The sequence below is a fragment of the Notamacropus eugenii genome, chromosome 4, assembly GCF_028372415.1.
Source record: "Notamacropus eugenii isolate mMacEug1 chromosome 4, mMacEug1.pri_v2, whole genome shotgun sequence".
Classification (NCBI taxonomy): domain Eukaryota; kingdom Metazoa; phylum Chordata; class Mammalia; order Diprotodontia; family Macropodidae; genus Notamacropus; species Notamacropus eugenii.
The window spans coordinates 164,253,972-164,267,601 of NC_092875.1; the positions used below are offsets into that span (position 1 = coordinate 164,253,972).

General features: G+C 37.9%; 1 long non-coding RNA gene across 1 annotated transcript; it reads left to right on the forward strand.

Moving 5' to 3' along the window:
• Positions 1-11,387: 11,387 nt before the first annotated feature.
• Positions 11,388-13,216, forward strand: LOC140500748 (uncharacterized). The gene is made up of 2 exons (XR_011965856.1): positions 11,388-11,475; positions 12,924-13,216. It is a non-coding gene; the product is annotated as an uncharacterized lncRNA (long non-coding RNA).
• The last annotated feature ends 414 nt before the right edge of the window (positions 13,217-13,630 follow it).

The window sequence follows — 13,630 nt, forward strand, 5'->3', positions numbered from 1 at the left end:
ACCTTGGGACTTCACTTCATCACCATCCTCGAACCCTCTGTCTAAAGGGTAGAATAAAGTCATAAAGTCCAAAACCTTCATTTAAGGAGAAAGTTTCCGCACTGTCCTCTACTCCCCACCTACCTTCAGCTTTTGTGTGTATGTGTGCGTGTGTGTTGTCTTCCCTTATTAGATTGTAAATTTCTTGAGGGCAAGGATTACCTTTCTCTTTTATATTACTATCCCAAGCACTGTCATTTAGTAGGCACTTAAAATGCTTTTTGATTTATTGAGTGACTAATTAAATGAGGGATCCTGATCCTGGGTGGTGTCTGTGTGAGTGGAGAGAGGGTAAACATGTGATAGATGCTGTGGAGGCAGAATTGACAAAGTTTGACAGTTGATTGGTTATTTGCTATGGACAGTGAAGAGCTGAGGACAACTCCAAGGTTGTGAACCTAGAGGACTGTAAGAAATGTGGTGCCCTGGACAGAAGAAGGAAGATTTAGGAGAGGGATGGTTTGGAGAGGAAGGTAATGAACACTGTTTTGGATGTGTTGTGTTCCGGCTACCCATTAGATATCCATTTGGAAATGTAATAGGGAGTTGGTGATATGGGACTGGAACTGAGGAGAAAGATTAGGGATAGATAAACAAATCTCTAAGTCATTTCTATATGGATGATAACTGAACCCATGAGAGCTGAAAAGGTCACCAAGAGAGAATTTAGAGAGAGAACAGAAGGGAGTCCAAGATAGTCTTGAGAATGTACCCATAGTTAGAGAGAAGGATATGAATGATGAGCTAGCAAGGAAGATTTAGAAGGAGTGGTTAAACAGGTAGGAGAAGAACCAAATAAGAGCAGTGTTATAAAAATGCAGAGAAGAGAGGGCACCAAGAGGGAAAGAGTGGTGAATAGTGTCAAATTCAGCAGAGGAGTAAAGAAGAATGAGATTTAAGAAAAGTTCCCAGGGAATCATCATCTGTTATTCTAATGATCACGACAATTGGCATTAACAAGTGTTAATTTGGTATTTTCTTCTATAATAATGGCCAGTTTCTATCCAGTGGATTAGCTTCACTGTGCAATTATCTCAGCTGACTAGTCTGGGGTGGTAGGATTAGTAGTGGAGAGTAGAAAGGGGAAAGAGGAGGGCAAGGCAAGCATTATTTTTTCATCTCCCATTGCTTTCCCTTACCTGGCACCACAGTGGTATTTTTCTAATTACTCTGACAAAATGCTCAACAACTTGAGTCTGATTTTTCTCTAAGTAGCAGATGAATCTTAATTTAGTCCTTTGTGTATCTAAAGGTCCACCATTTATATGTCAGGGGAAGCTAGGTGGTGCAGTGTATAGAGCACCAGTGCAAGAGCCAAGAGGACCTGAGTTCAAATCTCACCTCAGGCACTTGACACTCACTAGCTGTGTGACCTTGGGCAAGTCACTTAACCCCAATTGCCTCATCCTGGGTCATCTCCAGTCATCCTGATGAATATCTGGTCACAGGATTCAGATGGCTCTGGAGGAGAAGTGAGGCTGGTGACCTGCACAGCCCTCACTCACTCAGAAACAAAGTGAAGTACAAGTCATGACATTATTTCTCTGATGGCATGGTCTTCTTTGTCAATGAAGGACGAACACACATTTATATGTCACTTAGCTTTTCCCTATTGGGTCAAAGTGAATAAAAAACAACTATAAAACAGCTGTATACCTAGAAATCAAATTTTAAAAATGTTTGTCCCTATTTCCGTCAGGGGTAGCAGTACTGGAGGAATAGTAAGACATTGGGCTATTCCATGTTAGACCAAACCCTCATAGGAAGCAGTGAATGATAGCAATGTAAAGACAAAAAGCTGGGTCAATCCCACATGAAAGAACTAGCTCTGGTAGAACAATATCCTGTTATCAAGAAAGGAAGAAGTGACGTTTAATAAACTCTATACCAGTATCTTCAACCATCTCTTACTGAGATTACCACACTGAAATATGTTAGAGACTAATACTCTGAGAATCTTCGAATCCAGGAGTTCTTGATGTGGGTTCTGTGGATTTGTATTTAAAAATATTTTGATAACTGTGTTTCGGGGTAATTAGTTTCCTTTGTAAGCCCTTTTTTTTATGCTTTTAAAAACACTATTCCTAGGAATCCAAAGACTTTTATCAGACTACCAAAGAAGAACATGACACACAGGAGAGGTGAGATTCCCTGGTCAATATCTTACCAGGAGAATACTAGGAAGTTGAGCTCTACTGAGTAAAGGCACTACTGAGAAAGAAAGAAAAGGGTGGGAGAGACAGAAAAACCAATAGAGAAATAGAGACAGAGAAACTGACAGAGAGAGAAAGAGAGAAATACAGAGAAAGAAAAGTGGGGGTATGTGAGAGAGAAAGAGAGAGAAGTGGGAGAAGGTAAGAGATAGAGGGAGGGGAGAGAAAGAGGAGGGAAAGAGAGAGAGGAAGGGAGATAAGGAGGGGAAGGAGGGAAGGAGAGAGGAGGGAGGGAGAGAGAGAGGAACTTGATGAGAATTATCAGTCACATGAACTATAGGTGAAATCCTTACCTCAATAATAAACATCTTCAAAAGTATAAATTGTACCTCTCGAGTACATGTACTGTTGGGAATAAACTTCTAAATCAGTACAAACAGATTTAAAAACTACCTGTATAATGAAAGTAGAATTCTTAACAATGGTGTTAATATACTTTCATACCAGTGAATCTATGTGGGCACTCCCTCCAAAGATGGAGATCACTATCCAAACATGTCTTCTCATGTCTTCCTGTGCAGCCTTTGTCCTTGTACTCTCATAAATCCTCCACAGGGGATCCACTCAACATGTTGGGCACCTTTTTCTAGATCGCTTGATAGTGTGTGGAGATCAATGAAGGAGTGAGGCCATCGATAACCTTCTTTTCTGATCATGCATTTCCATAAATGTGCTTGTAAGTGTTTAAGAATTAGTTCCCCAGAATTAAAAAAAAATTGTATGTATGACACAGTGTTAAGTTGAATCTGCATTAACATTTTTTTCCATCGCTTTCCTAAATCTAGACAATCAAAAAATAAATAAATAAAGCCCTGATTTGTAGCATTTGCTCTTCATTCAGCTCTTGTCAGCCAGTTTGAGCTGGTTCTACCACAGCACTTCAGTATATCTTTTATGCTACGAAAAATCATTTATTAGGAGGCAACAAAGATTTCTTGTTTAATATGATAAAATTTTCCTAATTTATGGCAAAGAATTTGAAAAATACTCTCATGCTTTTCTTATAGATAAGATTCAGGTATTTGTAAAAGTAAGCACTCTGACACATCCAGGATGGTCTGCTATCACAGGTTCTTTGATCTGCTTTTCTAAAAGGAAAGGCAACTTTTGAAGGGTCAACAATCATTTCAATCTAGCACATACATCATTCACTTAGTTCAGGGGAAAAAGTCAGCACTCAGAGAAAATACAAACAGAGAAACAAAGATCAACCAACAGACAGGGCTTTCAACTGTCTGACCACTACATACCTACATAGTTTCCAGAGAGATAAGCACCAATATCTAGGTTTTCAAAGCCAGGGGGATCCTTAGCTGCTGCTCAGAATCTCATCTGGCCAAATAAACACTTCCAATCAGTAAGCTCCAAAACAAAACCTCACCTCAGAGTATTTATACCCTTTTCAGAGTCAGAGGGCATCACAATCCTAGAGAACCAGTGCATTAGAAATAAACAAAAGGGGTGGGGCCTCCTCTAATCAAGTTTCCCTTAATGGGCAGGCCCATCAATGTGTGACAAAGATCTTTAACTCTCTAATTAGTATTATAGTATTGTGGCATAATGGAAAGAAAACTGGATTTGGAGTCAGGAAGACCCACGTTCAAATCCTGTTTCAACATTTCTGTGTGACCATGGACAGGTCACTGAAACACTCTGAATCTCAATTTCCTTCTTGGAAAAATGTTGATAATAAAAACTGTAATAGTGGATGTATATATGAGTTTATGTAGGAGTACAACTTGGACAGACACTGAAAATGGACAATGAGTTAGACCCAAAATTGAAAAGGATGAGAAGAGTGAGTTAGATTGCCTTTGGGAAATTACAAAGTTCCTTTAGTGATTCCAAGCTTTCTCCTGAAACAAAGGCCTATCTTTTAATTCCATTTCCTCCCCATGGATTTGACATAAAGTTGTAATTCATGGAATAGCACAGTCTCCAAAGATTTGTATTTGAAGATCACCCAGAAGGAGATGGAGAGTATATAGAGATCACAGTGAACTGCAAAGCATTGCAACAAACCATTATGAAGGAGAAGCAGTATAAAGAATATAATAAAAAGTGGGTATTAGTGCTATAGAAGACAGTCTACTCATGGAGTAAGAGTGAGAGATAACCAAAGTAAAGCCTTCAGAGTGCATTGGTATTCTTATAATTCAAGAGAAAGTGATGAAGGCACCCAGGACATTTGTTGGACCACCTGTGACCAACTTATGGAAGGAGGTATACAAGATAAAGTCACAGAGGATCAGTAGGAATGAATGGTTGCTATCTTTATCTTCATCACAAATCTCTATGTTGAATGTTTGAGTACCTAGTCCCACTTTTTTTTTATGAGACTCATGGATTAATATATGTAAGAGGCTTTGAAAACTTCAAGATGTTATATAAATGCCAATTATTATTATGAAGAGACTGTAGGCTGGATGATAATACAGTTAGCTAGATTCAAACAAAAAGTGGTTGAATTGAAAAAATGGAATTGAATTTAATAAAATGATATTTATTAGGGATAAATGTAAAATTTCACACTCATGCACAAAAAAATCAACTTCACAAATTCAATATAGCAGAGGCGTAGTGAGGCAGCAGTTTGAAAATGGTCTGAAGGTTTGGGTTCAATAGCAGTCAGCAGTGTAAAGAGATGTGAAGGCAGTCAAAAAACTAATGTGACCTTGAGCTTCATTAAATGAGACATAGCTTCCAGCAATAAGAAGGTCATGGAGTACAGTCATAGTAAAGTCATAGTAAGAAGGTCATTGTATTCTGCCCTCATTGAGGAGTATTTTGTTAGGTTCTGGGCACTACAATTATAATGGTGAAGGGCTTCATGTCCTTGTTGTGTGACTCAGTTGAAGGAATTGGGGATGTTTAGCCCAGACAAGAGACAGATTGGGAAAGACTAGATTTTTTTCTCTTAAAACCTGGAGGGCAGAGAGTGAAGTAATAGGTGAAGTTACAAAGAGGCAAACTTAGGCTTGATGTCAGAGGAAACCAACCAAAACCTCCTAGAAATTAAAGGTATTCAAGAGATAGTAGTACACTTCCTCTCTTTGGAGGGGATTTCAAGCAGAAGCTGATATGGGATAACTACTTGTCCAGTATGTTGTACTTGAGGCACCAAGGTGGTATAATAGATAGAACACTGGGCCAGGAGTCAGGAAGTCCTGAGTTCAAATCCTGTCTCAGTCATCAGTTACAAGCTATGTGACAAATCACTTGGCTTCTGTCTGCTTCAGTTTCCTCAACTACAAGATGGCCATAATAATAGCATTTACTTCCAAGGGTTGTTGTGAGAATAAAATGAGAAAATATTTGTAAAATGCTTAGCATTTCACAAGCATGTGCTTTGGCACATAATAAGTGCTGTATAAATGCTTGTTTCTTTCCTTGTGGTTGGAATTCTTTTAGGTGTGGGTTAGACTAGGTAGCCATTTCCAAGTCTCAATTCTTGTAATTCTCTGATTCTGTGATTCTATACTTGGAAAAAGATTTCTAAGATCTAACTTTGGCCCTGCATCGTTCAACATTCTTGTTAATAAGTTGGAGGAAGGCATGCATGGCATACTTATTGATTTTTCAGATCACATAGAGCTAAGAAGGCTAACTATACATTTGGATGTCCAGTACAGGATTTCCCTCTCCCCCAATTTTGGTAGGTCAGAATATTGAACCATATCTATTAAGATGTAAGGGTAAATATAAAGCCTTATATTCAGGCTCAAAATCAACTTCATGTGTATAATGTGAAGGAGACATGGTTAGACTAAACTCTGTGAAAGGTCTGGGGTTTTAACGGGGTGCAGACCTACAAGGTTTCAATCAAGTGATGTTGGAACAGCAGCAGCAGTAAAAAAAAAGTCTATATTGAGAGGGATAGTCCCTAAGACCAGGGAGGTCATTGTTCTGATGGATTCAGTTCTGGTCCTGTAACATCTAGAGTGTTGTGCTTAGTTCTAGACATCATAGTTAAGGAAGGATATAAAGTTGAGTTCATCTAAAGGAAGGCAACTCCATTATCCATAGCCTTACACAACATATGCCCCATACTCCTGGGCCTTTGGGATAACAATATAAATGTGGACATAGTTGATAGGAGTCAAGAGAGGGACCAGAAGAGATTGAGAGTCTGACCTCTTGGTCTTCCCCTATATGCTTCCTACACATATTCCATAGTGAACATGGCTCACCATCCTTGCTAACCTTGGCCTTCAGTATAATACTTACCAGCTTTGTTGCATCAGGAGGTTCATATCATGTTGCTACCAAATCTATATTCATCATCTTTTGAGAACCTCACCAGCTCTATTGCATCAGGAGGTTCATATCCATGTTTCTCTTGAGGTTGGAACTTCATAAGACCTATGGTTATTTACAGAGATACAACAATGTCCCTTCTTGTGTATTAACTCTCATTCCCCAATCCTAGGCCCATCAAGTCTGAGAAATGGAAGAATATAAAAGAATAGTTGCAGAACAAAAGAAAACCTAAAGGTAGAGACAAGGAGATTTTGAGTCTATGGTTATTTCCCCTTCATGGAAGTTTTGTAGTTAAGTGGGATGGAATGGGGATACTCACAGCAGAACAATAAATGAAATTCCAATCTGCCAGAAGAAGCACACCCAATTAAGCACTCATTGGAAATGTTTAAACAGAGGGTGGATGACCTGTGTGAAGCAAGGACACACTCCTATACTAGATCCTTTCTAAAGTCTCTTATAACTCTAAAATTGGAAAATTCCATAAATGTTAGCACTATTCCTTTGTTAATTTTGCAAATACTATTATGCCTCCTGAACAGTGCCTTGTGATTGATAAGTAGCAAAGAGTGTCAGGATTATTTATTTTAATATGTACTTCCTGAGAAAAACCAGCTAGTTGGGGGAAAATGTTTGCTCTTGAAACTATTTAGTTCGTATTTGAGAATTCTTTTAGAATTCCTACTTTTTTTCAAAACTCAAGTGCCACTGTATACACGAAACCTTTCCTTCTCTCCCCAGCTCTTAGTGCTCTACCATATAAGTATTTATTTTATATATGTATGTCATATATTTATATATATACCTCTCTCTATCTCTGTCTCTGTCTCTTTTCAGACCTACATAAACACAAACATAGGTTTGAAGCTGGAAGGGACCCCAGAGGCCATCTAGTCATATTGTGTCTCCAGACAGAATATAAACTTTTTGAGTACAGGGATCATTTAATTTTCATCTTTGTATCCTGTTATGGAATGTTAATCCATAGTGCCTAGGACAGTGTCTTCCAAGTATTAGGGGCTCAGTCAATGTCTGTTGATTGATTGCAAGGCCCAGCATACTAACTGGCTGCAGGACTATGGGCTTGAAATTGTCTTCTTTGTAATTTAAATATCCTGTTACAGGGCTTGGCAAAAGACTACACCAATAGATGCTGTCATCTAATCTTTATTTTTCTAAAATTCTGTTTCAAACAAATGTCAAGTAAAATGAGCATTTGCACAAACCAAGTAGAACAGAAAAAGAGTATTGTACATGAAACCACAAATCTCTATTATGTTTGGCTTGCTTTGCCTTTTAAGTACGTAATACTTAAGTATATAATAAATTCAATACGTCATTTTCAAAGATGTCCTGCTTGTCTGTATTTCTGTCAGGACTTGTCTTTTCTTCTGTTCGTTTTTAAAAATGCTTCAGTGACCCTCTTGGACAAGGAATAGATAAATCTGGATTCCAGTCATGACTCTGTTACTAACTAACCGTGTCAACCTGAGCAACTTAATTCAGCTGAGTTCAGCTTTGTTTCTTTCATCCTTAAACAAGGAGATGGTTTATGCTCATGTTCTCTAAGGTCTTGCCCAGTTATGTAGGGCTATGTCTAAAATTCTAATAAACTGGATCTTGTTTTCTATATTACTGTTATTTCCCCAAAGAGTTTCCTGTTTGTACCTCTTTAGAGCAGTCCAAGCAAACATTATGCCCCATGTTCCATCCTTTATTCACGCATACCATTGCAGGGGGAATGACCAACTTTGGAGAAAGACTTCGGCTAAAGACACATGGTATTAAAACAGTGGCGCCAGGGATAAGAATGCATTTTGTACTTGCCCAAATTAGCGTGAAAGGCATGGGGGCAGATATTTTATTTTCTAGAGAAAATGATGATGATGGTTAATTTGGAAGCTCACACATAATACAACAGAATGCGAGATTACAATGCTGATGAACAGGGTGAGTGGCTACCTCTGAATACAGATTAATTGCTGACCTCCCTCTAGTGGTGAAAGAGGTACATTTGAAGCATTGTGCATAGAACTCTAACAGATGGTGCTGTTTTTTTTCTTTTTTCTTTTTCTGGTTTCCTTGTGGCTTTGTAACAAAAAACTCAATGACTGAAAATCACGTTGATGACACAAGTGAACTTAGAGGTCATCTAGTCCAGTGCCCTTGTTCTGAAGATGAAACAAATGACACTCAGGGAGGCTTCCCAAAGAAAATAGCTGTTCTGCTAGTAAGCAACAGAGCCAAGTCTTGAATCTAGGTCTTCGTACACAAAGTAATCTTCCCACAGGTCAGCTAGGTGGTGGAGTGGATAGAGCACCAGTGCAGGAGTCAGGAGCACCTGAGTTCAAATCTTACCTCAGACACTTGACACTCACTAGCTGTGTGACCTTGGGCAAGTCACTTAGCCCTAATTGCCTCCTCCTGAGTCATCCCCAGTCATCTTGATGAATATCTGGTCACAGGATTCAGATGGCTCTGGAGGCGAAGTAAGGCTGGTGACCTGCACAGCCCTCCCTCACTCAGAAACAAAGTCAAGTGCAAGTCATGTCATTATTTCTCTGATGGCATGGTCTTCTTTGGCAAAGAAGGATGAACACCCTCGCTCGCACACACACACACACAAGATCTTCCCACACAAAGTTCCGCTGCATTATATTAACACCTTTAAAAAAGATTGTAAAATAACCAAACAAACCTAAAGGTGCAGGAATGTATCTGTTCAATTATTGCACAAAGGGGAAAACTCATTGTTCCCACAAATATCTACTTTTGTTTTTAGCTAAATGCAATAAATTTTATCTTAAATTCTATCAGAATTTTTCTTTTAACCAGCACATTTACTTCTTTCATTCAACAATTATTAATTTAGAGTAGGGGTTCACTAACTTTTTTTGTGTCATGGGCCCACTGGGCGTTCTGGTGAAGCCTTTTTATCCCTTTTCAGAATAAAGTTTTAAAGCACATAAAATAAAATAAAATAAAATATATAGGATTACAGAGGTCACCAAATGTATTAAAATGAAATTATCAAAATATTAAAAAAATAAATTCATGGACTTTGATTAAAAATCCCTAATACAGTGCATTCTATGTTTTGAGATTAAAGATTAAATAATAAATAATCCTTGTCTAGCAAGAACTTGAAATATAAAAGACAAAGTAAGACAGAATGCCAATAAATGGAATATAGTATGGAAAATGGATAAGAGGGATCCAAAATGTTCGAGAGCCATTAGGAGAAATAAGTCACTTCCTTCCAGGGGTATCAGGAAAGATTTCATGGGGGACAGTGACACTTGAGTTTGTCCTTAAAAGAAGGGAAGAATTTTAAAAGGCTGAGATGGAGTCAGAAGCAGGATGTCATTTCAGTCACAGAGAATGGGATGAACAAAGGTGGGGAAAAAATGATATAATCTGGGAACAGGTAGTTCTGTTTGGTTGGAATGAAGAAGACATGAATAAGAGAAGTATGTGATAAGACTGGGAAGGAAGATATGAGACGAATTTTTGAAGGCTTTGAATTCCAAGGAAAGGAGATTATACATTATTCAGTAAGCAAGAGGAAGTCTACTGGATGAAATTTTTATATTTTTATCTCAATGGTTTATAGTTCAAATCAGGCCAAGATCACAAGTTCAGTCCCCATAAAATCATGTCATCCCACCACAGAAGGACACTTTGCTCATGTTGCTTGATAGTATTTTTAATGAAAGGAATAGCATATTAATGTAACAATTTATAATTACAAAGTTTATATACATTGTCTAAGTTGACAACTGTAGCATTCCAGGGAAGTAAGTAATGAATATATTATTATTACCACCCATTTCAGAGATGAGAAAACTCTAAGAGAATTTAGAAAGTTTAATTGGCAGAATCAGGATTCCAAACTAGGTTTTTTGACTCAAAATCCAGTTCTCTTATCACTTCGTTTATGCTGCCTTCTTGTAAATAAATTTTACTGACTACAGAAGAGTCCAGAAAAGAGGGTAAATAGGTCTGTACATCACTATTTTAGAAACAACTCTGAGTATCCTAATAGTGTCATTTGCACATATGGAGGGCAGATATTTTATTGGTATTTTTAATACATATTTAAAGGAATCAGAATTATGCACATAATATAGTGGCATTATAAGTGAGTCCTATATGAAAATGGTTAGTTATAAGAAAATCCTGAGCTTTCAAATGCAACAAATGTTTAATGAATATCCACTATGTATGGACAAATGTGGTACAGGATATAATGGTATTAAAACAACTTCTGCCTTCAAGGAGTTTATAATCCATAGCTGAAAGGTATACAGATTATAGAAAAAGTGACTTTTGTTGAAAAATAGTATGTGAGTAGGGCTTTAAAGGGAAGATAGGATTTTTAAAAATTAACCATCTGTTAAAAACAATATTAAATATCAATCCAAATCACCTTCCCTTTTTTAGTGTCTATTTACATTTAATTAATTTCAATATAAAATATCATAAATTTTCAATTAATCCCCACCTCCAAGTCCTCATCAGCATTCTTTATCTGTCCACTTAATTTCATTCACTTTCCCGATTATGATTGTATTTGGTGTGTACTCCACTGTATTCCATGAGAGATTTGGACAGTCAACACCTCCTCCCTCTCCACTGTATTCTTTTCATTTCTTAGGGGGTCAGTGAATAGCACCCCAGTTCCATTTAGACACTTAATGCTGATGGGAATATTTACAGACAAAGGAATATTTACCTCAAAGCTATAGCAAGAACAAAAACACATTCTCAAATAAGAACAGATACATATTCTCCCTCCCCTGTCCCCATTATCTTGGGAATATATTTTTACCTTGGTCTTTGGAGGGGTACACTCATAACTTAGTTCATTTCCTACCAAGCATTGGTCCCATCAAGATCATGGCCAGATGTGGTACAACTGCAAGATGAGACAGCATCCCATTAAGGGCCTGGACTACTCAAGGTAATGCCCAATTGTTACTTTCTCCTAGATGCATTAATGCTTTGGTGGTTGGGAAATCTGGCTTGAATTCTGACTCCCATATTCCTGTAGCTAACTTTTCTAACTTTGTGAAATGCTTATGCTTGACATTGTCTGTCACCAGAAACCACGAGCTAAGTAATGACCAAATGGAGCCTAAAAAGAATGAGGTAAGAGAGACAGCAATGGAAACTAAGAGGCCCTTTTGTAGCCAAATATTCTCTTCTTTAACACATGATTAACTAATTAGAACTCAATATAGAAGGTTTACACAAGCTTCCTAGGTTGTCTCCCCAACACACTGCCCTTACACATCACAATTCTCCTGGAAACAACTCCCTAGCATCTTCCTCTTTGAGAGATGCCATCTTCTTGCTAGCATCCTCCATAGTAAGATGCCATCTGTCAGACTCCCCTGATACATAGAAGGTGTGACTAAGGAACACACAGGAAGGGGCAGACTCAAGGACCATATATAGCCAAGGAACAAAAGTGTAGAGAATATTCTCCTCTGATGCTAAAGGACTGTTGCTGTTCTCTGTGGACATCTGTGGCAGTGTGCCATCACGGATAGCATACTGGATGTGAAGGTAGGAAAACAGGTTCAAATCCTACCTCAGATACTAGTGATAGCACCTGTATCATAGGGTTGTGGTGAGGATCAAATGAAGTAATATGTAAATTGCTCAGTTATTTAACACGTTATATGAACATTAATAATTATTATTCAATCATACTGGACATGCCGGATCTTTACCCGTTGCAAGGCAATAGATCTTTGCTCTCCATTGGGATTCATGTCTTCTTTTCAGGTTATCTTCGTCAGTCTCTAGCTGTGGTATTTGCTAAGCTAATCTCTGCTGCCATATGTTGGTCTTTTGCCCGTCTGGTCTATCTGTTCCTTGTTATCGTTGCCTTAGGTGCAATGCCTAGTAAGCTTCTCACCTTCCAGGAAGTACTAAAGAACTTTATATTCTATAAAGCCTAAGGCCGTGGCAGCAGGAGCCAATTGGGCAGCGAGTAAAATATTTTAAAGACTGTCATGTGGAAGAAGAATTATATTTATTCCATGTGACTCTGGAGGGAGAACTAGATTCATTGGGAGGAAGGTATAGAAAGTCACTTATCAATATATGTCCCTATTTTTTCATCTCTTTGAAAATGGTCTTTGAACTTATCAAGGATGTCCTTAATAAAAAGAAGAGAAAAGAAGCAGATTTTGACAAGTGACTTCCTAAAGGAGATCACATATATACACAAATGACTTAGTAGTGTATGGAACATAAAATCCAGTTGTGTTTATTTTTTTGCGAGTTACAAAAAAAAGTATTTCCCTCAGCAGAATTAAATTTTGTCTTACAAATTTTCCTTTTACAAGGTCTTTCTTATTCATATGTTAAAATAACACAAGTTTGTCAATTTATTAATAGATCAAACTCCAGAGATGACTTTGTTTCAACAATCAAGCAAGGGATACTGGAAAGAGAGCTTCTTCACCACAGGTATTCATCAGGATCATGGGAGATGTCTCACCCAAGACCCAGATGGAAGGGCGAGGTTCTTCAGATGTGAATGGAATTTGCAGATATCTCTGTTTTGCAATGTAGCTCTGGAACATTGCACGGTGTTCTCCTTGAGATCTTGCCACTCAAAAGAGATTGTCCTAGAAATGTGCACAAGGAGAAAATAAGTGAATAAATAAAGCATATTACCCAGACACACATTGGGATGGTTTAAAAAATTCCAGGCTTCTCTCTGCTATGAGTCCATCCTTTTAGATAGTAATATTCTTTTAGCAGTGCTATGTGGTGGCAAGCCTTAGAACACAATGACCTCAAAAGAATTAAGACTGCATTTACTCAGAGGGCAATGGAAAGAAAGATGGGCATCAGTAAGCTTCAGCATCATGAAAATCATAGATGTAGAACTGAAAGGGACCTTAGAGGTCAAGTCCAAGTCTTTCATTTTACAGACATGAAAACTGAGATGAAGAGGTTAAATTATTTGCTCCCAGGATCACATAACTACTAAATGTCTGAGGTAGAACTTAAGTCCTGGTCTTCCTGACTTCAAGTCCAGGGCTGTAGCTACTATACCATGTAACCTTCATACCAATTCATTCTCTTCCTGGTCTTGT